The 25,975-nt window shown below is 47.2% G+C and overlaps 1 long non-coding RNA gene across 1 annotated transcript; it reads left to right on the forward strand.

Annotated features, from left to right (window-relative positions):
• The first annotated feature begins 16,870 nt into the window (after nucleotides 1-16,870).
• On the forward strand, nucleotides 16,871-20,567 carry LOC115500233. The gene is made up of 2 exons (XR_003964473.1): nucleotides 16,871-17,215; nucleotides 19,848-20,567. It is a non-coding gene; the product is annotated as an uncharacterized LOC115500233 (long non-coding RNA).
• The last annotated feature ends 5,408 nt before the right edge of the window (nucleotides 20,568-25,975 follow it).

Genomic DNA, 25,975 nt, shown 5'->3' on the forward strand with positions numbered 1-25,975 from the left:
GCTGTGTTTGAAGATGTTGTAAAGCCTCATTACTGAGAAAGGCAAGAAATTACTGCATTTTCCCCCTAAACTTTGGTCTTCGGTTTTTCTTGGTACTCTTTAGTCTTTGCTGCGTAGAGATTTGCACATGTCTTGTTAGATTTATTCCAGAATGGTTGATTTTTTGATGTTACTTCAAATTTCACTCTAGATTTCTTTGTTGTTAGCATACAGGGAAACAATTCATTTTTTGTGTATTGATACTGTGTGCAGTGAACTTAGTAAATTCACTTATTCATTTCAGTAGTTTATAGATTATTTTGGATTTCCCCCCACATGCCATTATATATTTTGTGAATAATTTCAGTTTTAGTTCTTTTTTTTTTCCAGTCTATATAACATTCGAGTAAAGCAGATTATAACCCATAATGTGGGTGGTCCTTAGCCAATCGGTTCAAAGTATTAAGAGAAAAAAAACTGACTTCCCCTGAAGAAACAGAAATTCTGCCTCCAAACTGCCTTTAGACTCAGGCTGCAACATCAGCCCTCCCCAGAGTCTCTGCCGGCCTTCCCTGCAGATTTCAGATTTGCAAGCCCCACGAGTCTTGGGATCTAATTCCTTAAAATAAATATCTCTCTCTCTCTCTTTCTCTCTCTCTCTCTCTCTCTCATCCTCTCTCTCTCCATATATATACTGTAATTGAATATGATGTTTCAATATGACATTTTCTGTAGGGTGCCTTTGTAGGTACTCTTTATCAAATTTAGAAAGCTCACTCTATTCCTGGTTTACCATTTTTTAATAAAAATTATGAATAGGTATTGAATATGAGCAAATACTTCTCTTTATCAGCTGTGAGGCCCACATGATTTTTCTCCTCAGTCTTTTAATGTGGTAAACTACAATGATTGATTTTCAAATTTGGAAACATTTCAGGAGTGTGCATTCCTGGAAATTTATTCCTTATGTGTTAATCTTTTAAGTAAATGGGCAGTTTTGGTATTTTGCTTCTTTGTTCATGAGAAGGATTGACCATGTTGGTAACGTGCTTGTCCAGATTCATTATCAAGATGATCCTGTACTCAGAAAATGAGTTGTTAATTATTCGTTCCTTTTCCATTCTCTGCAAGGGTTTTTTGAACCCTTGCAATAACCCTGTTATTTTCATGCCTGTAACGTCTTTATTTTAGTGTTCCTCTTACATGGAGATACTGATAATCTGTACTTCCATTTTTCTCAGTCAGTCTTGCTGGGGGATGATCAGTGATATCAGTCTTCATTTTGTATCTTTGGACTGTTAAACAAAATACCACAGACTGGAAGCCTTATAAATAACAGAAATTTATTTATCAGAGTTCTGGAGGCTGGATGTCCAATATCAAGGCACCAGGAGATTTGGCGTCAGGCAAGGACCAGCTAGCTTCTTACTGTGTCTTCATATGGCTGAAAAGACAAGCAAGATCTTTATTTTAATGTCCTCTTCTTTTTTTTAGCATTTTTAGATAGATGGTAGATCACTGATTTTCATTTGGACTACTTTTAGCCCTTCCCCTCCCCCCCTTTTTTAGACCTTTAAGATGATCAATTTCCCTTTAAAACTTAGCATTAGCAGTACCCCCACAAGTTTTGATAGGTTATATTTTATTACTATTTAGTTCAATATATTCTCTCATTTTCATTGTGATTTTTTCTTTGATTCATGGGATATAAAGAAGGGCATTGCTCAACTGTGAAATGTTTGTAATTTTTCTGTTCTGTTTATATTTTTTATTTCTAGCTGAATTTGTTCAGAGAATCTGTGCCTGGTGGATGGTTTATTATAGTTATTGTTATATGTGAACTTGAAAAGAATATGTACTCTGCAATTCTGGACTATAATGCTTCATCTATGTCCATAAATTAAGTTTGCCAAATCGATCAAGTATTAAAAGCTTCTTGTGTTTGTTTTTTTTTTCTATCAGTTACTGAGATGTGTTTACAATCTCCAACTATAATTGTGGATTTGTTGATTTCTCCTTTCAGTCCTGTTAATTTTTGCTTTATATATTTTGATGCTATTTTATTAGGTCCATATGAATTTAGAACGGTTCTATACTTTTAAAGCCCTTTTTCATCTCTTAATACTTATGTACTTAAGCCTGCATCCTGTGAAGTTAGTATAGATACATCATCTTTCTTTAATTAGCTTTTATACAACATACTTTTTTCTTTCTTTTTAAATTTGCTTTCATTCCAGCATAATTAACATACAATGTTATATTATTTTCAGGAGTACAATATAGTGATTCAACATTCTGTACATTACTCAGTGATCATCACAAGTGTAATACCATTTTCTTTCTTTTGCTTGTAAGCATTTGCTTTCATTTGCTTTCTTTTGCTTGTAATCTCTCTGTATCCTAATAATCCAAGGTGTATCTCCCAATACGCCCTTAAGTTTTTTTAAAATCCAGTCTGACAAACTTATTATTTTATTTGTAGCAATTATCCCATTTGTGTTAAATGTCATTTCTAATATATTTGGATTTTAATCAACCATCTTACTATTTTTTTGTCTCATCCATACTTTCCCCCTTTTGTTCTTTTCTCTTGCCTTCTTTTGAATTAATCATGAATATTTGCTTTATTGTTTTCTTCTCTTGTATTCTTGCATACTATTATGAATTCGATTACTCTACTTTTAGATATTTTCATAGAGATTACAACATGTACACTTGGTTTATTACAGTCCACATGAACTGAGTACACTTAGCATTTTTTGCACAAATACTAGAATCTTACACATTTTAGTCTATTTACTCCTTCTGCCTTTTGTTTTGCTATTGTCAGATATATTATTTCTACTTAATATGTTAGTGGTAGTACTTGGTAATAGAATATTCATTTATATTTACCATCTCTGGTGGTGGTGTTGTTTCCTTTCTGTATTATCATGATTCCACAAAGATTATTTTCCTTCTGAATGAAGAATTCCCTTCAGTATTTCCTTTATTATGCATGGTTTTATGAGGTTTAAAATTCTTGGTAGGAAGTTATTTTCTTTCAGCACTTTTATAGATTTTATTATCTTCTGGTTTCCATAGAAACCACTGAAAATTCAGCTTTGGTCTTTTTTTTTTTTTTTTTTGCCTCTTTGAAGGTAATATGTTTTTTTATTTTTTTCTAATTTTTTTTAAATGTTTATTCATTTTGGAGAGAGAGAGAGAGAGAGAGAGAGAGAGAGAGACAGAGCATGAATGGGGGAGGGGCAGAGAGAGAGGGAGACAAAATCTGAAGCGGGCTCCAGGCTCCGAGCTGTCAGCACAGAACCCAATGTGGGGCTTTGAACTCATGGACTGTGAGATCATGACCTGAGCCAAAGTCGGACGCTTAACCAACTGAGCCACCCAGGTGCCCCTCTTTTTTTCTATTTGTAAGACTTGTGGGTCTTTTTTGTTTTGGGGGTTTGATTGTTTTGTTGTTTTTTTTTTTTTTTTACTTTCTAAGAGTTGTTTTGCATTTGCAAGTTATTCTCTTTACCTTTGATGCACTTAGGTATGGTTTTCTTTGTTTATCCTGATTTGGGAGTTTTAGAAATTCTTAATTCTATGGCTTGGTGTCTTCTATCAGTTTGGGAAATTTATTGGCCAATATCTCTTTAAACAAGTCTTTTGACATAGTCTTTTTCTCCTTTCCTTATGAGCTTTCTATTATATATATAATATATATATGTGACATATATAATATGTATGTGACATATATAATATGTATGTGACATATATAATATATATGTAATATATATATTATATATATGTGACATATATAATATATATGTGACATATATATTATATATATGTGATATATATGATATATATGTGATATATGTGATATATATGTGATATATGTGATATATATGTGATATATATAATATATATGTGATATATATAATATATATGTGATACATATATTATATATATTAGACCTATTTATCACATCCTATAAATTATATATATGTGTGAGTATACATATATACATATACATATGTATATATATATATACACATATACATATACATATGTGTGTGTGTGTATATATATATATATACACACACACACATATGTATATGTATATATTCTATCCTTTATTTTTTCCCTCTCTGTCCCTAACTGGATATTTCTACTAACCTATCTTCATTTCAATGATGATATATTCTATCCTTTATTTTTTCCCTCTCTGTCCCTAACTGGATATTTCTACTAACCTATCTTCATTTCAATGATGATCTTTTCTGGGTTGAATTTTTATTTTATTTTTTGTATTTTTCAGTTTTACAATTTTCATTTCATTCATTTTAGTATAGTTCTGTGAAATTCCTCATAGTTCTCTAGTTTTGTAAACACAATCACAATTATTTTAAATTCCATGTATGGTGGCTCATCATATTGGGATCCCTTTGCATCTGTTTCTGGTAATATTTGAATGACTAATGGACATTATTTTTAAAAGTTTGGTGAGACTCTGGAAGTTGTTAACTTTCTCAAGGCACAATTTAATTTTCTTCTGGCTGACAGATAATATATGAGCAAGGCACCTTGAAATAGGCTGGTCTAGTTCCACATTGTCCTTACTCGTAGGGTGTAACTCTTCTTGGGTCTTATTTGAAATTTTCAAGTGTTTACCAGTGTTCTTTATCCTGGAAAGCCCTAAAATCTAATTTGTGCCTCATTAGTACCAGGAAACCTCCACATTTTTTAAATTTAGTAGCCATTGTTCTGGTTTAATCTATTTTGTCCTAGGATGCACAGCTTGGGAGTTGTCAAATGCCTTTAGACAAAATAGCATGTGGAATGTCAAACTCTTTTCTTTTTTATTTTCTCTTGTGTAGGAACTCACTTCCCTAAAGTCTTGGCTTCCTAATAGCCTTGAACATCCTTTTTATTCTTCCCTGATCAATGGGTCTGTAGTAGGACACATTTCGGTTTTGACTCCCTGTTCCCAAGCTCTAAGGGAAAAGCTGTAGCAAATGAGGACTCACCTTAATCTTTGTCGTCTCATGCAAAGGTCTTGTGTTTCCAAATGCTGGATCTTGTTGTTATTCTTTAGTTCATTCAGCAGTTGGTTTTGTGTTTTAAAATTGTTCTTTGTTGGATAGTCTAATCCAGGTACTTCATTATAGATAGAGGTGAATTCTAATGCAGTCTAAGAAATTTGATATTTTCATCTCTATTGTTGCTGTTAAGAATTCAATGTCATTTTGAATCTTTACCCTTTGTAGGAAACATGTAGTTTGTAGAGTTTTTCATGTTTTCTGCATTCTCATGATATTCTGTCTACTTGTTCCTTCAGTTTTTGAGAGAAGATTGATGAAACCTCCAACTATGATCTTGGGTTTGTCTATTTCTCCTTTCAGTTGGGTAATTTTTGCTTTATGTATTTTGAAACTCTGTTATCAGGTACAACTGTATTTAAGATTTCTATGTCTTCTTGATAAACTGATCTCCTATCAACTAGGAGATAGGAGTTGGCTATTTGCTGTAGCTTGGCTCTTCATGCTATTCCTACTTCTAAAATATACCTTGTTGAATATACCTTGCTCATGACTGGTGTTTGCATGACATGTCCTTTTCCATTCTTTTTACTTTTAATGTATCTATGTCTTTATAGTTAAAGTATGTTTCTCATAAATAACATTTAGTTAGCTCTTAATTTAAAAAAATATTTTTAATGTTTACTTTTGAGAGAAAGAGAGAGAGAGACCGAGTGGGAGTGGGGGAGGGGCAGAGAGAGGGAGACACAGAATCCAAAGCGAGCTCCAGGCTCTGATCTGTCAGCACAGAGCCTGACATGGGGCTCGAACCCACAGATTGGGAGATCATGACCTAAGCCAAAGTCAGCCGTTTAGCCAACTGAGCCACCCAGGCCCCCCCGACAAGACATTTTTAATAATTCTTTTTTTTTTTTATTCGTATGTTTTCTTTTTCACCTGGGTGCTTCTAAGATTTTTATATCAATGGTTTTATCAATTTAATCATGGTGTATTTTGTGTGTGTGTGTGGGTGCGGGTGTGTGCGTGTGTGCGTGCACACATATAGGTATGTGTTTTATCTAGTTTTGGGTTGTTTGAGCTTCTTGGATCTACGGTGTGTAGTTTTCATCAAATCTGGAAAAGTTTTGGCCATTATTTCCTCAAATATGTTATGCTTTTTTCTTTCTCTTCCCTCTTTCTGAAAGTCCAACGGCACATATACTAGACTATTTGCTGTTGTTCCCCAGCTCCCTGAGGGGTTGTTTTTTTTCTCCTTCTTTCCCTTCTTCTCTGACTTCTCATTTTCTTCTTCTTTGCTTTAGTTTATCAATAGTCTCCATTGCTATTCAAGCTCACTGACCTTTATTTCTTTGATGTTTCATTTGCTTTTAATCTTACCTAGAAATTTTTTTAACTCTATATTTTTCTATAGATGTTCCATTTGGTTCTTTGCTTTGTCTTCCTTTTCTTTCTTAATTATATTCATGTCTCCCTTTATATCTTTGAGCATATTTTTTAAAATTCACAATAACTACTTTATGGCTCTTATCTACCAATTCCATAATTTTTTGGTCATTCCTGGTTCTGTTTCCATTAATTGCTACATTTCATCTTTTTCTGTTCTTTGTGTATCTAGTAATTTTTTTTGTTAGAGTCTGGAAATCCGAATTTTTGTCCCGCTTCCAAGTCCTGAAACTTTCCGAGTCACTACTGAATGTTCCGTGTGTTCACCAGAGTATTCTAACTGAGCCGCTGTGTGAATTCTGGGAGTTTGGTTTATATTTACCGAGTTCTGTTTTCGGTAGTTGTCTACGCCTGGCCTCCTGAAGCTCATGCATACCTGAACTTGTATGAAGTCAGACACTTAAGGGGACTCCATAACTCTGCCCTCCTCAACGTTTCCTCTGCTTAACTTACTGCGTTGGCCTTCCTGAACTTGAATTTGTTTCTCCTACTCAATGAGACTGCCAGGCACTTTCACTTCTGCCTCCCTGTGCCATAATTTAAACATTCCCTCCACGGAGAAAAAACAGGATTATGACAAGCTTACCCTTATTTCTTCCCCTTTGCCCAGGAAACACAGTTCTGTGCCGCTTGTTATCCAATGTCCAAAAAATAATTTCATACATTTGCTCCAGTTTTCTAGTCGTGCATTATGGGACAGTGATCGGGTACTCCTTTATATAATGAGATGCAAACCATACTATATCTTTGCTGGTGTTAATGAACAGATACTATTTATTCCCATGACTTCGAGCCCTCTAAGAACCTACCATCAATATATTCCCAATAAATTGTTCTAGGGCCGTGTCTATCATTCTGGGTTTAAATTTGGTGTGAGAATTAGAATCAACCTTTGACCTCAGATTTCCAGGGAACAGTTTCGAGAGTCCCTATGACTCTGTCAGAGTGTTATGTCATGCAATTATTTCTAAAGCAATCGCTGTAGCTACAGGACTGCAATTCCTTGAATGACTCAGGGCTGGTTATGTGCTCTATTCCTTGTGTGGACTTTTCTAGAAAACAAGGATGGAATCAGAGGAGCGGGAAGACCTCAGAAAACTTTTGTAGGAAAGGAAGGTCTGCTGAAGAGGCAGACAAAAACTATCCGTTGACAGTAGTGAAGGGCCCTCAAGGCAGCTCTCTAGCTGTTCAGGGAGAAGTCGTGGGGCAAGTCTCTTGTCTTCTGGAAGTCCGTTTTCGCATCTGCAAAGTAATGGCAATGATGTGCTGATTCCTAGAGTCTCGGACTCTCAATTTTCATGGTTAAGATCCCTGCTCAGAACTCTCCTAACTTTGTCCTGTGTTCTTGAAATTGCAACATGGCCACAAAGTTCTCCTTTTCTACTTCCTTCTATAAACAGTCCTCTCAAACATTTTTTGAACAAATCCAGACAACTTTCTCCCTGTTCACTGATTACGGGTCCCTCCTGGGGTCTTCGGGGGCATAATAGCCTCTCGCTTCAGAATCCTGGGTATTCTTCCCCTGTGTCCAGACAATCCTTCCTTCCTTCACCTCTTTACCTGGCTCAGTAGGATCAGGCTTCAGACGAAGTGTCCTTAGTTCAGGAAACTTTATTGAAGCCCCAAGTCCTGGCTATGGGGTCCCCTTAAGGAGCTATCATTGCCTCCTAAGCTTTAATCTAATTTTTTTGGAGGTTTCAGGTTTAATGTTGGCACATTTGCAAGATTATAAGCTTTGCGAAGGATGGAATCTGTGTGTTTTGTTCACCAACTATAACCAGGACCCAACAGGGTGCATCGTACCTTCTGGATGTTTGATGAATATTTAACTCCTGAACGGATTGCCAAAGTGGCAAATGTGTAATATGGGCAGCGCATGTCCTTTGCCACACACACACACACACACACACACACACACACGGCTGGTTCAAATTCCAGCAGTGCTATTTAATAATTGCACGACTTGGGCGGGGTGGGGGGCGGGCGCCTGGTGGCTCCGTCGTTAAGCGTCCGGCTTCCGCTCAGGTTGTGATCTCGCGGTTCGCGAGTTCGATCCCCGCATGGGGCTCTGTGCTGACATCTCGGAGCCTGGAGCCTGCCTCCCATTCTGTGTCTCCCTCTCTACCCCTCCCCTGCTCTCTCTCTCTCAAAAATAAACAAACGTAAAAAATAATAATAATTGCGTGACTTGGGTGAATGGCTTAGCTCCTCCGTGACTTTGTTTCTTCATCTGTAAAGTGAGGCTAATAAGGGGACCCTCCCGCGCGGCTGCTGTGGGTCGTAAGTGTCTAAAGACCGGGGACAGTGGCAGCCTGGAATATACTGTAACCAGCTGGTTTAGGCCACCACACACAGGAGCCCCATGCATACTGGGGGAGCTAGAGAGAATGCTGCTGGCCTCCGGCGTCTCAGGGCTTTCGCTTCACATCTCATAAACCAAGGCACCTGCATGATGACAGTGACCCGTGACCTGTGCGGCTCCTTCAACTGGGTGGTGCTCTGAGGGTGTCGAGAACCTCAAACCTCTGACTTTTGTCTTCCTTTCATGCTGATCACTGAGCTGGGGCCCCAGAATGGAATAAATACGGTCCCCGCCTCTCGGCTGAGACGGCGGGCGGGTAGGTGGACGGGCCTCTCCGTCCACTCTCGTGCCTGGACTGGAAAGATGGATTTTGACAACACAGTGATTTAATTGCCTTCACCTTAAGACTGCCAGCCTTGCTCGGGCCACGATTTGGGGGCGATTGTTAATATAAATCCACTTTGGAGGTAGATGCAAGTACAAATTACAGAACGTCAGGTGCAGTTTGATTTTGAAGGCCGGGCTTTTTTTGTTTTTTGTTTTTGGGTGTTTTTTTTTTTGTTTTTTGTTTTTTGCTATTATAAATAATGACGGTGAGGAGGATGCCTCAGCATAATTGATTGGATATCATTAAATTCCGGAGGTTGTGGTTTTTGAAAGCAGAATCTGCCTGCTGCCTGCTGGGATCTCGAGGTGATTGGAGCACTGAAAAGCTGTGTGTCCTCACGTTCTCTCTCCTTCTCACCCTCTCCATCTGCCTACTCTGCACTCAGTTTCTCTGCCCACACAATGGATGGCAGAGTGCTAGGTGCTGGGATTGGCTCTGTTCTTAAGGATCCGTCCAGGGAGAGGGGACAGACAAGAGAAGTGACAGAAGAAAACATGAGGAGGAGCAGGGGACAGTAAGAGTACAGGGTGTCATGGGACAGAAGAGAGAGAGTACTCAACTCTCAGGGAGGGCCGGAAAGGCTCTTTGGGTTGGGGGGGATATGCCTGAGACACACAGGGAAGGGTTAAGTCTTCATGTTCAGATCAGAGGCACTTCACCATTCATACCAGTTTTCTAGGACCTCAAGATATTTGCACATTAGCAGTAGCCACCGGGGGCTCATGTGATTTAAGTAAAACAAAGTATCAGAGAAATCAAGTCCCATCCAGTCCCTCCCCCCAACCGTCAGTCTCTCATTTGCCAAGTGATATACAAAGTTTGTCCTATGATTCCAGCCATGTCCCTCAATATCCTCTTTCCTCAAGTGTCTCACTGCTTTTCTGTCTCTATACCCCAAAAATCCACTTACGCTTTCCCTGGATCTCTATCAGAACTAGCCATTAGGAATAGCGCAGACCAACCACTTCTTACTCGTGTGTAAATGACTGGTAAGAGTCAGTCACGCTCAGGGGGTATTTTCACAGGAGTATGGAATCCTTAAGCCTGACAAATGTGTCTCTGTTTATGTCAGCAGCGTATCAAAGGTCTGGGGATCTTTGCAGCCAAGGGGAAAAGAGTTCAGGGAGGACGCAACCACATTGAGACCCTGAAGTCCCCCTGCCGCGATTTTAGAAGACCCCAGAGGAGTGCAGGCGACAAAACCTAGTGAAATCCTAGCTCAAGAACAACTGATGGCAAAGCAATTTTTTTGTGTGTTGGGTGGGAGAGGTTTATTGCCCAAAGTTGGGGTCTACCTGAAATGTAGGGAAAGTCTATTGTGCAGGATAATGAGGATGACTTTACCCCTAGAAGGGAGAGCACAGTAAAGTCAGCCTAAAAGAGGTTCAGTTGCTGAACGCTGGTTTCTTTTTTTTTTTTTTAACGTTTATTTATTTTGAGAAAGAGAGAGAGAGAGAGACTGAGCTTGGGCAGGGGAGGGGCAAGGAGAGCGAAAGAGAGAATCCCAGGCAGGCTCCGTGCTGCCAGCACAGAGCCTGATGCGGGGCTTGAATTCACTAGCCATGAGATCATGACCTGAGCTGAAGTCAGATGCTTAACCAACTGAGCCACCCAGGTGCCCCTGAACCCTGGTTTCTGATACCTTTTATTCCACGTACTCATCACCACAACTGACACCTTTTTTTTTATTCATCTGTTTCCAGTACAAGTAATTGGTGATCACAGCTGGTATCAACAATTTCAGTAATGTCTCTTCCTGTTTGTCTTTCTCTGTCTTATTTCATTTAATGTAATGTCTTCAAGGTCCATCCATGTTGCCACAAATGGCAGGATTTCCTTCTTTTTTATGGCTGAATAATGTTATTTTTAAAATATGTATGGGGCGCCTGGGTGGCTCAGTCGGTTAAGCATCCGACTTCGGCTCAGGTCATGATCTCGTAGTCCATGAGTTCGAGCCCCGCGTCAGGCTCTGTGCTGACAGCTCGGAGCCTGGAGCCTGTCTCGGATTCTGTGTCTCCCTCTCTCTCTGACCCTCCCCGCTTCATGCTCTGTCTCTCTCTGTCTCAAAAGTAAATAAATATTAAAAAAAAATTTTTTTTCTTAAAATAAAAAAAAATGTATAAATGTATGTTAAATTATATATATTATATGATATATTACATATAATATATATTAACTATATAATATGTTTACATGTTATATATTATATTTATATAAATATATATTAAATACATAAAATATATTATACATATATATCTTTTATTTCTTTATCCATTTATCTGCTAATGGACACTGTGGTTGTTTCCATGTCCTGGCTCTTGTAAATAGTGCTGTAATAAACACAGGACTGCAAATATGTCATTGATGTAATGATTTCGTTTCCTTTGCATAAATACCCAGAAATGGGATTACTGGATTATATCGTAGTTATACTGTTACCTTTTTGAGGACCCTCCATAGTGTTGTCCAGAGCGGCTGCACCAGTCTGCATTCCCACCAACAGTGCACGCGGGCTCCCCTTTCTCCGCATCCTCGCCAGCACCTGTTGTTTCTTGTGTTACTGATTTTAGCCGTTCTGACAGGTGTGAGGTGAGAGTTCATCATGGTTTTGATTTGTTATTTCCCCCATGATGAGTGATGTCGAGCATCTTTTCATGTGTCTGTTGGCCCTCTGGATGTCTTCTTTGGAGAAGTGTCTGTTCAGGTCTTCTGCCCATTTTGTAACTGGATTACTTGCTTTTCTTCCCCCTGGAGTTGTATCGGTTCTTTACGTCTTTTGGACATTAACGCACTTTTGGGTTCTCCTTTTTAAAGAAATGATTATCCACCCCATTTCAGAAAATAAACAAACAAATCTCTGTTTCCCAAGTGAAAAACAAAACAAAACAAAAAGTGAGAGGCCTGAGAGAAACAAGCTTGCCCCCAAGATGGTCTTGTCCCCAGAAACTAGAAGAAGGCAGTCTACCACTGAGTTTGCATTATGTATTTTAGAATAAAACACTAAGTCATTTCTTAGAAGGTAATCTTTTAATTAAAAAAAATCATTAGAGTTTCAACGTTTATAAAAACCAGTCCCTTTGCGACAATGGCCACCACGATTTGAAACTCTGCTCCTGGGGCATCCACCAACATCCGTGGCTTGGGAAACACTCTTGCCCGGCCAAGGTTGGCGGGGTTCTGTCCCTAGATGGGTGGAGCGGAATCCCATCATTTGAAATATTCATTCATGTCCAAAGAATTAGGTGTTGTGAGCATTAGGGCTCATGTGCAATTGAAAATAGTTTTCCCGGCTGCCCGCCCCCGGAGGTCTGCAGACCAGCTGCTTTCCACAACCACAAAAATGAAATAGGACTGTGTGAGGAGATGTCAGCCGGTGGCTAGCAGCTGTGAGCATCTTGAGTGTCTTGACCCGGGATGTGGTCAAGGCCAAAGGGAGGCCTTGTCTAGAAGCCTTGGGGCAAGGCCGGCTGGTCTGGGGGCCTGTATGGGGGCCTTTGTCTTGAGGCCAGTGTCTGTAGGGTCCATAGTGGATGTCTCGCTCATGGACACCCTTGGAGAGGAATCACATGGAAAATGGGTAGAGGCCCAAGAGCGTCCACAGGGACCTCACCACTAACCGTGTCATTGATGTGCCCACGCCCACCATGTTTCCAAACAGCTGCATGTAAATCACACCATCAAAGAGGAAAAGAGGCTAACTATTTTTGATGAATTTGCCATTTTTGCTTTGTGTTCTTTATTTTGTTAAATATTTATTTGTTTATTTTGAGAGAGAGAGAGAGCTGGGAAGAAGCAAGAGAGAGAGAGAGAGAGAGAGGTAGAGAGAGAACTACGAACAGGCTCCATGCTGTCAGCACAGAGCCCGACTTGGGGCTCAATCTCATGAACTGTGAGATCATGACCTGAGAGGAAATCAAGAGTCCGACACTTAACCCACCGAGCCACCCAGGCGCCCCGAATTTGCCATTCTTAAAACATTTTTTTTATTATTAAATCACCCTTATCGTGCTCTCCACCAATTTGGATCTATATAGACTTGGTCACAGGGAGTCGGCACAAGGACGGCGGGTGGAACTTGAAGTTTAAAAACCTGTCCGCGGCTCCTGAGTTCTGTCCCCTGTGCGCTGCTTGGAGAGGGAGCAGGGCTGTGCCTTCGGGCTCGGACTGGGCAGGCATGAGGCACAGCCCTGGCGAGGTTGCCTTGCCGGACCCAGTGACCGAAGGCCCCTTTCTCGGGGTGAAGGAGGTGGGAGGGCACGCGGGGGCCCTATCGCCCTCGTGAGCTTCAGCTGGGCTGCATGTTCCAGAATCTCATAGACGGAAAACCTGCGGACTCCCTCTCTCCCCGCGCCACCTGATTTCAGGATTCTTTGGCCGCTTTCCCCCTTGTTATTTGGTGGACAGCATGCCTCCAGATGAGTAACTATTTCAGGGACCCTTGCTCCCTCCTCTTGACGGAGAGAAGCCTTCAAGGCATTTGCAGCCTTCAGAACAGCAGACGCAAAATGCTTGGCTGCTATTCTATCTTCAAGAAGACAGCGACACGCTCAGCAGCTGTGGGTTCTGGCACACGCAAGTGTGTGTGGGGGGGGGGGAGGTCTGAATCTCCGAGATCCCAGTTCCCCACCTCCAAGCGGGGCAGGAGGCCGACGTGTGTCTGCACCTTCCAGCTCTTTGTGCGTGGAGTTTTGAATTCTTTTTTCTATCGTTCGGGTTTTATTTATTTATTTTGAAAGAGAGAGGCAGAGAGCCAGTGGGGGGAGGCAGAGAGAGGGAGAGAGAGAATCGCAAGCAGGCTCCGTGCTGTCAGTGCAGAGACCAAGGCAGGGCCTGAACTCACGAACCCCCTGATCATGAGCTGAGGTCGTGAGCTGAGCCGAAACCAAGAGTCGGGCAATCAACCAACTGAGCCACCCAGGCGCCCCCGGAGTCTTGGATTCTTAAAAACATCTACTCCAGTCATGGGCCACCACAACCCTGTCCCCAGACCGCACACGAGGACAGGACAGTCTGGGGCCACAGAGAGATGCGCTGGGCAAGGCGCAAGGGAAACTCGCCGTCAGTGGCCCTACTCCTTCCCTGCATTTCACAGACTTCAAGGCATGGATTTGAGCACTGGAACCTTCTCTGCTGTCAGTGAAGGAGAGATGAATGATAAAACCCTGGTCCGCAGTGGCATCGAGCAGCACGAAGGTGTTGGGGGGGCGTGGCTGAGCCCCTGCCCCGGGTCAACGACACACAACTTGTCCTTCAGTTGAGCAAGATGGCATGATGTTTAAATGAGAGTCTATAAGGGTGTGCAGACCTGTGGCCGAAAACGGGAAAATGAAGGTATTACCAGCTATCGGTTCACATACATTTATTTATTCAGCAAACATGGGGCTCACTCTGTGTCAGGCACCAGGAATACAGTGACAAATAGGATGCTGAGAGAACCAGAGTGGCCTGGCCGGGGAGGGCGACCATCTCAGCAATGGGGAGAGGCCTGGGGAGTGGTCCCACGTCCACCCACATCTGGCTCCCAGTAAGAGGCAGAAGGTCTTTTTTTTTTTAATTTTTTAAAATGTTTTTATTTATTTTTGAGACAGAGAAAGACAGCATGAGCAGGAGAGGGGCAGAGAGAGGGGGAGACACAGACTCCGAAGCAGCCTCCGGGCCCCAAGCTGTCAGCACAGAGCCCGACGCAGGGCTCGAACTCCGTATCCGCGAGATCGTGACCTGAGCTGTAGTGAGATGTTTCAGGGACTGAGCCCCCCGGGCGCCCCAAGGAGCAGAAATTCTGAAGGGCCCTCAGGCTGAGCCGTGAGCAGAGCCCAGTGGACATTCCAGCACTTTCCCAGGACCTCCACGACCTGCTCCTCTCTAGGTATTCCTGATGGGAATTTGACCGTCAAGGGTGAGACATAAAGACCTAGAAGCAGTGAGGAAACTGTGCTTGGAAGTGGCTCCAAGCCCATTCTCCATCCTTCTAAACATCACGGGAGCTGCCTGGTAGCATCAGCTCAAACTACCCAGAGCTGTTTTGTTTTTTTTTTTTCCTTTTCTAAAATTTTAGCAACATTGATACAAAATTATTAAAATATATATATATATATATATATATATTCTTAGAGAAAATAAGGCATAACGTAGAAAAATGTGGGCACTAAAATTTCAGACAGTTTCAACGAGGACTTTGGGACCCAGGGCAGAAGGAAAAGGAAAAATGTGTGCTTGAAGGGTAGTAGAAGTAATCAATAATGATTGATTTTCAATGTTGATCAAAAAATACAGTCTTAAAGGGGGCGCCTGGGTGGCTCAGTCGGTTGAGCGTCCCGACTTCGGCTCAGGTCACAATCTTATGGTTCGTGGGTTCGAGCCCCGCGTCAGGCTCTGTGCTGACAGCTCGGAGCCTGGAGCCTGCTTTGGATCCTGTGTCTCCCTCCCTCTCACCTCCCCCGCTTGTACCCTCTCTCTCTCTCTCTCAAAAATAAATAAACATTAAAAAAATAATTAAAAAAAAGAATCCAAACGATGAATAAAACCAGGTAGAAGTGGTTTCTAAACACGGTGCATATGGAAAAGTTTACCTCTGTTATCTTGTCAGCAAACTATATGGCCACTGCCCTGACGAGAGACACCCGTCCCACATCCATTTCCTGAACTGTCTCTATAGCTTCTGTCCCTTTACCAAGTTCTGCGTCGTTGCGGGGCAGACGGAGACAGAGCGGGGGACATCCTCGTCAAAGTCTCTCCTGCTTAATTTTTCCAGAAAAATCTACTAAAAAGAGAGTCTGCAAAACCCTAATTCTCCGTATGAACTTGTTCCTTGACGTGACTACTTAGAATCTCTATCATCATGGCAAACGATTTTTTCCAGTTAGGAAGTCGCCTCTGATGGCCAGTCGCCCTTTTCCGGAGGCGGAAAACTCGGGCCCCTGGGCAGGAGCAGGAGACGCCATCAGTGTCCTCACTACGAGGCTTTGCGGTTGGGTCGCCTGGGGACGTTTCCAGCTTTCCTTCTAACCCAGGGGACAGCTGCGGGCAGCGTCCACACTCGCTGTGTTTCCATCTGTACGATGGGGACGCCTCACCTCCCACTTGTCTCTTGGAGAGCAGAGGCACTACCAAGCGGTGGGTGAAGTCCTCTTTCGCCAAGGGGCTCTTGGTCCAGGGGGTCACCCTGTCCTTCCGGAGGCTAGAAGGTGCTTGGGGGGCCTGGGGCACCGCCACCTTTTCATCCGCTCCTGCCAAGGACTCTCCAGGTCCCCGCAGCCCAGACCGCCTGAGAAGGCGCCAGCTGAACAAAGCCCTCCCCAGCCCCTGTGCTCTTTCCTCTTGTTTGCACTTTGATAATCCCCCAAGCTCGGCGCAGACTTTCACCATTTAAAAAGGGCTCTATGGGGGCGCCTGGGTGGCGCAGTCGGTTAAGCGTCCGACTTCGGCCAGGTCACGATCTCACGGTCCGTGAGTTCGAGCCCCGCATCGGGCTCTGGGCTGATGGCTCAGAGCCTGGAGCCTGTTTCCGATTCTGTGTCTCCCTCTCTCTCTGCCCCTCCCCCGTTCATGCTCTGTCTCTCTCTGTCCCAAAAATGAATAAACGTTGAAAAAATAAATAAATAAAATAAAAAGGGCTCTATGAAGCAATGACCAGTCACGCGCTCGTTCAAGGGCTCCTGTTCGAAACCCACACCTGGCTGTGGGTCCCGGCATTGGGAGCGCCGATGCAGGCGCGGACACCTGCCCGGTGGGAGCACAGGCGGGCCCCTGCCCGCGACTGTGACACCTCGTGCCGCCCTTGACCGGGCGTGGGAGGAGTTCTTGGCGATAGTTGCCGTCACGTTTTAATTCCCGCTACGCTTGCTTGGCAGACACATCCTTCCTTGGCTGCGTGTGAAAAACAACAACAAACACTTTTAAGAACTAGGAGGCAGACGGGTGGTTTGATTCTTGTAAAAAGAAAAACGCTGTGGCGGCGGAGGAAAATGACACGGCCGGCTTCCCACAATGTACCACGATGTTGCATGGAGACAGACGACGCTACCCACGGGCGCTGGGAAATTCAAGGCAGTCCGCGACACCAGAGGACTTCCGGCGGTAGGAAACTTGCAGGGAGGGAGCGGTTTGAGGTTGGGCATGAAGGGAACCCCCGGTTTCCACCGAATCCCTTTTCCCAGGCTCACCTGCTGGCAACGGGCACAGAGTTTCTTTGCTCTCCCCCCACCCCCCACCCCTGCGCCCGGCACGCTCGGGGCTGTCTGGACTCCCAGAGTGTGTGAGAGCTGTGCCACTCGCCTTCACAGATAACATAAATAAAGCGCCGTCCAAAGCAGACAGACACTTGGGCAATTCTTTTGGAACATTCCGTCCCTATGTTCCAGTAAATTGTTGCATCAGTGGAGAGGAACAGCAGGAAAGATTGTGCAGGAGTGAGTCGGGGCGGATTAGCACAGGGCAGAAGAGCCTTGCCCGGAGGGAACCGCACACGGCCTGTGATCGGCCTGCACGGGGGTCCTTGCGGAGGGACGCGCTCTCCGTGGGCATCTGGGCTGCTCTGTGCTCCGCAGTGACCTGGGGGAGGACCCGGGGCGGCAGCTGGGAACATTTCGGAAGCCACTTCGGGGACAACCCCACTTCTCTAAGGACTGGAAAGGAGGGATCAGGTGTTGGGATCCTCTGACTCTGTAAACGTCAAGAATGAATTTCAGTTCCTGCCTCTGTCTCCTAACCGGTGGCACAGGACGTCTGAGGCGGTGTTGGCCGAAGGTACAGAAGGTGTGGAAGGTGAGACTGCGTGTCACCGTGGGTCGCAAAGGCAGAGGAAATTAACACACAGACTGTGATGTCAGTGCTACAGGTCAGGGAACCAGTTTCGGGGACACGTGTGGCTCGGCCAAGGCCCCAATGGTTGCCTGACGGAGAAACTCCACCTGCCCGGCCACCTGACTCTCTCTGCGTTTCCTGTCCCTGCAACACAGACAGCAGCTCCTGACGGGACCGGAAGGTGCTCCCTGGCACTTTCTGGCTTGTTTTTGTATTGGGGGAAAGGAGGATGTCATGTTGACATGAGCTAGGAAAGAATGTCTTCCTTGCTTCCTGGAAAGAAATGAGGAAAGAACGTGTAAATCTCAAGAACGCTGGGGCTCCTGACTGGCTCAGTCTGTTAAGCATCTGACTCCTGATTTTGGCTCAGGTCATGATGTCACGGTTCGTGAGTTCGAGCCCCCCATCGGGCTCCGCGTCAGCAGCGCAGAGCCTGCTGGAGATTCGCTGTCTCCCTCCCTCTCTCTCTCTCTCTCTCAAAATAAATAAAGAAACATTTAAAAAATAAAATAAATAACTCTCAAGAACTCAGAAGCCCCCTTTGGGAGCACTGAGGGCCACCGCAGGCCCACCTGGGGAGTGGGGCAGAGAGTCCGTGGGCCGCAGAGTAAGGGTGCGTTAAGACGGGGGGAGGGGGTAGTCTGGGGTCGGCTCTGCCGTGTCTGCCCCCCGGCGGCCCCTGAGCTGTTGAGCGGCCCGGGGGTGGGTCACTGTCCTCATTCAGACCATGTGACCCGTCTTAATAGCACTTGTTCTGAGGGCCGGTGTGATCTGGGCCCCTAGCCAGTGCCCGGTGCTCACTCTTTCATTAATGTCGGTAATCCTACTTCGTGCATTTGCATCGCTGCCAATATTCTGTGGCAGCTGATCCCCGCTTCTGAGAAGGCCAGTCACAGACATTCTGTGGACACCCGGATATCTGTCCAGTGACAATAGCAAGACGAACATCCGGCCCCGCGGTAGGGGAAGACCAGCGCCCGATGCCACCTACACCAGCTGCTGGGGGGGCAGGAACTTCTCTGAGTCCCTTTTCCCACTTGACTCGCTGGCACCTGTGAGACCTCGTCGGACAATCTCCGTCTCATCAAGCCCAACACGTCCGTCTTGGCAGACGTGTTCTGTTGACACTTGCCTTGACTGGTTCTCACTCATGGTGTCCGGTCTCCGTGCCGGCTGGGGTCTCTCTGTGTGCTGGTCATTGCGTTTTCAGAACTATCCGCTGAAATACTGGAGGGTTTAGGATGAAGGCAGCTCCTGGTGGAAAGGGTTGGCGCGTGGGCGCTTGGCCACACGCTGGGCCAACGTCCACACTGCATCAGGTCCGGGGCTCCAAATAACCTGGGGCCGCCAAGTGAGCCAACCCCGGGCTCTGCTTCCCTGGGAGCCTGTCCCCTCTGGCTCACCACTACTCTTGGGGGGTGGTGAGAGGATCCCCGGCTTCTTGCGAGGATCTCCGGGGAGGCCCCCCACCTGGCGTGGGTTTCTGTACCTGCTCTGCATGAGACCTTCCAACACTGAAGTTCCGATCCTTGTTCGGTACCTGCCTTCCGGTTGAGAACAGTTTCTGAGCGCTGGTCCCCTCCCTGGGCTCCCGCTTTCTGTCCCATTTAGGTCCGGTGGCTCCTTCCTGCCTTCCAGCTCTTTGGTGCTTCTAAGAAGAGTGACTCTTAGCCAGCCGTTTCACAAGGGTTCTTACTGTCTTGAGCTGGAAGGGGAGTCCAAACACCCGGGGCTGCCTTTATGGAGGCAGGGAGAACCAATCAAGCCTGTAGAACTTACTGCTCCTCCTTAAGCCTCACTTTCCTCATCTGTGAAATGGGAACCGCCGACTAATCCTACTCACACGATAGGTAAAGTGTTTAGCGCAGCTCCTGGCCCATAGTAATCGCTAATATTAATCTTTCAGGGTTAAACAGGCATAAAATTCGGCAAAGCCTTGGGAGGGATCGTCGCCTTTTTCCCTGGAACCTGGGGAAGCCGTGGTGGCAGCAGACCCATTTCCACGAGGCACCCTCCCGGGAAGCGCCTCCCCAGCCAGCCGATCCCAACGTCTCGCTGATGTAAACATAAAGCGGAAGCCACGCAGGGGTGTGCAGCACGGATGCACCTGTTCCGTGCTTTAAAACTTTCCCAGCGCCGTTCGGCGAGCACTCAGTCCTGCCCGGACACAGACGCCATTTCATGTCCCCGTTAGACACAGGGCGTCCAGGATACGACGGCCACCAAGCAAAATCCCGCTCGTTCTCTGCGTGAAGAGTCTCGCTTCGCAAGAATTCAGAACACCTTGACCATCACATGACCTTGCAGCTTCTGTGGGACTTGACCCCCCCCATGTGGCACCACTCTTACCCATCACCTATCCGTCCATCTCCATCCACACTTGTCCACAGCAGTCCTGCAGGAGCTCGGAGCTGTTGAGATGCGTTCCCAGGTGACAGCGAGGTGTGGGGTGAGGAAGGACACGCAGAAATACTCTGACCCACAGAAAAGGGAGCGGTACTCTCTGCCTCCAGTCTAAGAATAGTAGTTGGGAGTTCTACATGCCCATAAATTCCTAAGTCCGTCCTTACTGTGTGGGTCTGTATTACCCAGAATCTGACCAAAACCAAAGTCAATTCTAACGGTCTCTCTTGTCACATGTATTTATTTATTTTCATGTTTCTTTCTTTTTCTTTTTTTAAGTTTATTTATTTTTGGGACACAGAGAGACAGAGCATGAATGGGGGAGGCTCAGAGAGAGAAGGAGACACAGAATCTGAAACAGGCTCCAGGCTCTGAGCTGTCAGCACAGAGCCCGACGCAGGGCTTGAACTCATGGACCGCGAGATCATGACCTGAGCCGAAGTTGGACGCTCAACCGACTGAGCCACCCGGGCGCCCCAAATGTTTCTTTATTTTTGAGAGGCAGAGAGAACCAGAGCATGAGCGGGGGAGGGGCAGAGAGAGCGGGAGACACAGGATCCGAAGCAGGCTCTGGGGTCCGAGCCGTCAGCACAGAGCCCGACATGGGGCTTGAACCCACGAACCGTGACATCATGACTTGAGCCAAAGTCAGATGCTTATCTGTCTGATCTCACATTTGAAAATGGCCAGGGGCCCCGGGGTGGCTCAGTCGGTTGAGCGTCTGACTCTAGATTTCAGCTCAGGTCATGATCTCACAGTTCGCGAGGGGGAGCCCCGCCGGAGCTCTGTGCCGCCAGCGTGGAAGCCGAGTGGGACCTCTCTCCCCTTCTCTCTGCCCCTCCCCACTAGCTCTCTCCGGCAAAGTAAATAAATAGAACTTGAAAAAAATACATAAATCTTTCCCCAACCATGCTTCTCATAGCATTTCTTAAAAAAATAAATAGAACAGAATAAAATAAAATAAAATAAAAATAAAAATGGCCCAACCCAGCCAGAGATACTGAAAATGACAGCAACATAGAGCAATCGCTAAGCAGCCTGGAGCCAAAAGCTTCACTCGCTTCCCAAACCTTTCGCTTCCGTATTTGCACAATACGTTTGTCCTCATCTCGAGTGCCGAGGCACGGGGCCGCAGGGGCGGGGACATCAGAGGAGCTGCACTTGGAGGATTCGTCTCAAAATGCATCACCACTGAACCCACCCTCCGTGTCTGTTGTGGCTCAGGGACCCAGAGCCGTAAGTTGGTGGTCGGGCAGCGGCTACACGCCCAAGGCACTTTGGGTGCCGTGTGGACGCTGCCGTGGTGAAGGCCAGCAGGACGGCCTGGCCCTTGTGCCGAGGGATGGTCCTTCTGGAAGGAATGGCTTCGTTCACAACCCACCTCTGATCCCCACTCGCTGAGACCTCCACAGGGAATAATCCAGGGCATCTGACTTTTCTTCCCGGCTGTACCAGCAGCACATTGACCTTGTGCGGTATTAGAGTCCCCTGTGCAAGGCTCTCGGCTGGGAACCGGCTCGGACGTAATCTGGGCCCTGGGTCCGCCTCTGGAGTCTGTGCTCTGACCCTGTGGCCTGGGGCCCTGAAAGCTTGTGTCACAGCCGGGGTCTGAGGCTACAAGCCATTCAGAATGAATCCTCCCCTGTCTGCTGCTCCATCATGGCAGGAGGGAAGCTTCCGGTCTGTCCAGCAGTTACGCAGCACTTACTGTATACCAGAGGCACTGTCGTAGGCGCTGAAAATTCAGTGTGAGCCAGGCATAAGAGACGAATGTCCCGGGGTGCAGCGTGCACATAACACACAAGCAAAATGATCGATAGCGTGAAATGCGGGGCGCCTGAGGGGCTCAGTCAGTTAAATGTCCGACTTCAGCTCAGGTCGCGATCTCGTGGTTTGTGGGTTCGAAGCCCGCGTCGGGTTCTGTGCTGACAGCTCGGAGCCTGGATCCTGCTTCAGATTCTGTGTCTCCTTCTCTCTCTCTGCCCCTCCCCCCGCTCACACTTTGTCTCTTTCTCTCTCTCTCTCAAAAATGAATAAACATTAAAAAGTTTTTTTTAAATAATAGTGTGAAACACTCTGGCCCAGGGCACACAAGGCCATTGTGTGAACACAGGAGGGTGGACAGCTGCCAGGGGCAGGGGTGGGAGATCCTCGGGGATGGACCCTCTGGGGAGAAGACATCAAGTGCCGACCCCCAAGAGGAGGAGGAGGAGAGGGGTGAGGAGGAGGAGGAGTGGGGCCATGGAAGGCGTTTTTAGCAGAGGCCCTCGGTGGGGGCCAGCTTGGTGGGTTTGCCCAGAGCTTCTCAGAACACCCCGTGTCAGTCAGCTCAGGCTGTTGTGACAAATACCACGGACTGGGTGGCTTACGCAGCAGGGATTTATTCCCACGCACGGGAGTCCAGGATGGAGGTGTGGGCGGGGCTGGTCCCTCTGGAGGCCTCCCTCCTGGGCGTGCAGACGGCCGTCTCCTTCCCGTGTCCCAACCAGGTCCTCCCTCCCTGTGTCTGTGTCCAGTCCCCTCTTCCTGTCAGGTCAGCGGTCAGGTTGGATCAGGGGCCACCCAAATGACCTCATTTTAACTGAATCACCTCTTCTAAGGCCCTATCACCAAATATCGCCGTGTCGGGGGCTGGGGCTGAAGCATTTGAATTTGTGAGGAGCACTGTTCGGTCCCTAACACCACCAGAGGTCTTGTCACAGTCCCGATTTCTGGACACAGGGTTTCTGAGGCAGTAGGCCACAGGTGAGGTCTGAGAATCTGCCTTCCGGACAAGTTCCCAGGTGATGCTGACGTGGCCGGTCCTGGGACCCCACTTCGAGAAACACGTTAGAGTGACGGAAGACCCACCGAGGTAGCCCCAGAGCCGGCTGGAGAAGGGCTGAGCGCTGGCCGGCAGAAGAGGAAGGGACCTGGCCCCTGGCCCGCGTGGGGCTCGGTATCGAACGGATTTGTGCGCAAACCCAGACTTCATTTCCTGTTTAGCTCTGTGACCTTGAGCGGTTACCAAAATGACCTTAGCCTCATTTCAACGCGGGGACTTCAGGTCCCCGTCACCCGCATAAGGCTGCTGGCGGTTCCCAGTAACTGTCAGCTTTTATCAGCAGAGGCAGAGGTAACCCGGCCGTTAGCAGGGGGTTTAAGCCCCACGTCTACGGAGACCCTGCAAAGGCTTCTACCGCTGTCCTTCTTCTCTCCTCGTCCCCGTCCCGTGGCTCCTTCACATAAAGTCCTGCCCTGGCCCCAGGCATCGTCCTCCTGGGGGGGGCAGAGGAGTGCGGGCAGGAGAGAGGTCGCTTCCTCGACCTCCCCAGGCAGCACCCGGCACCCAAGTCAGCACAGACGCCCCGCTCCTCTGCTGCTGCTCCCGCGGCTGCTTCTGGCCGATGTCCAGCCCTTGCTCTGGGCTTTGCTCTCAGCCCTCCCTGCCTCCTCCTGCCTGTTTGAGGCCCTGGGCCCTTCTTTCCTCTGCAGGGTAGGACAGGGGGGCGGGGGGGGGTTGCCCCTGGAGACACAGGGCAGCTGAGATCAACACCGTGAAGGCTTCCTTCAAACCCAAATAGCTGATGTTCGAGGAGGGATGACAGAGGCAGCCCAAGGGGGGAGGGGGAGGACTCACGGGGTCTGGGTTCAGATCGCCCCTCCAGTTCCGCTGTGAAGGCCCCCACATGTGGGGCAGATACAGGGCCCGGGGAGGCCCCCAGGACCATCGTGAAAAGCCTGGAACACACGCTGAGTGCCGCAGGGATCGAAGCAGGACCACTCTTTTTATTTTGATGTTTATTTATTCGTTTTGAGGGAGAGAGACAGAGCAAGCAGAGGAGGGGCAGAGAGGGAGGATCCCAGGCAGGCTCCGAACAGTGAGTGCAGAGCCCCGACGCGAGGTTCGATCTCACGAACCGTGAGATCATCACCTGAGCCAAAATCAAGAGTCGACATTTAGCCGAGGGAGCCACCCAGGCACCCAGGACCACTCTTTTCAAAATAACTTTTATTTGGAAACCATCTCGAAGGTACAAAAGTCAGGTGGAAAACAGGAACCCTTCCTTATTCAGAAGTCCGCCCACTGTTGGCACAAAAACGGGGGTGACTTTTTTTAAACCGATGTTTTGAAATGTTTAAGGTATAATGTTGTGAAACTTCTGCCGTGCGAATCTGGGCACATCTCTGAGCCTCTCCTTACGGGTGGGAGAAACGTCAGGGAGGTCACGCCATGGAGAGAGAGCAGGAAGCTTGCAGAGGCCCTGGTCCCTCGGACTCACTCGGGTGGGGGTGGCTCTGGACTGAATTGTGTCCCCCCAGATTCATAGATTGATCCCTAACCACCCCCCCCCACAGTGTGATGGGACTGGCGAGGGGGGTGCTGGGGAGATAATTAGGGTTCCATGAGGTTAGGAGGGTGGAGCCCCACGATGGGATTAGTGGCTTTATAAGAAGAAGAGAGAGATGTCTGTCCACTTCCCGAGGACACGACGAGTGAGGGCCCCCAACAGACAGAACCGGGCCACGCGGGCACCCTGATCTGGGACTTCTCACCTCCAGACCGTGTGAGCCTGACGTCTGTTATTTGAGCCCCTGGCCTGTGGTATGGTGTTGTCAGCCCAAGCCGGCCACGCTCCCTTTTGCCCATGAGGCCCTGGCAATGCTGGGTTAGTTCTAGAAAATTCTAGAAAACCCCTCCCAACTCCAAGGCTTCATCTACTGAGCACGTCCTCCTATTCCCATACCGTCCTTCCCGGTTGCCTTGTTTGCTGCCAAAGTATCACCCTCTGAAAGGGCTTGCTTCCCTGAGCACCCCGTGAGAGTGCCCCAGCGCCCCCTCCCCCACTGCCGTTCCTGCCCATATGTCACCGCAGAAACACAGCAAAGTGTGGAGTCCCCTCCTGTACTCTTGGCTCCTGTGTGGCTTGCCCTCCCCGACACACCTTAGCAATCAGCTGATGCAGGTGCTCCCAGATCTAAGACAGGTAGGGGTGGGGAGGGGGAGATTTTGGAGGCCCACGTGGGACCGGGCTTCTTCTCCCAGGGGGCTGGGGTCCTGCAAGGACCTGCTGTGAGGGTACGCTGCTGGGGGGGGGGGGCGGTGTCAGGTGGGGAGGCCGGGTAGCGCAGCTCAGAGCGTGACGCATGCATTGGATGGAAATCTAACTGGGTGTCACCGTGCACCTGCCATCCCCAAGCCCGCCTGACCAGGGGAAACTTTTGCTGCCCCCAGCTCCCCACGGAGCAGCCGAGTTAGCCTTAGCTGGTCTTGACAGACACCCCAGTCTTCCAGCTTCTCAACCCCCTCCCCCCGGCACCGGTTGTTTCCGTACGGATTTGTGCACAAACCCAGACTTCATTTCCAAACTGCCTTTGCCACAATCACCTTTCCGAAAGCCCAGCTCAGGTCTGTCTGGGGGAATCCAAAGCTGTTCCGGGGTCTTAGCCACACACAGGACCACGAAGGGAACATGTGGTTGAATTCAAAGAGCCTCAAGAAGGCACTGGAGACTTTAAATCTCACGTTTGATTTCTTTTCCCCCCTTCTTTCAGGCTAACGGGCTGAAAGGAAAAAGCGCCAGACTTATCACAGGTTATTCCCTGATGACAAGAAGATGAGTAATTTTTTTTTCCCCTCGATGCATTTCT

The sequence above is a fragment of the Lynx canadensis genome, chromosome A2 (assembly GCF_007474595.2).
Source record: "Lynx canadensis isolate LIC74 chromosome A2, mLynCan4.pri.v2, whole genome shotgun sequence".
NCBI lineage: Eukaryota > Metazoa > Chordata > Mammalia > Carnivora > Felidae > Lynx > Lynx canadensis.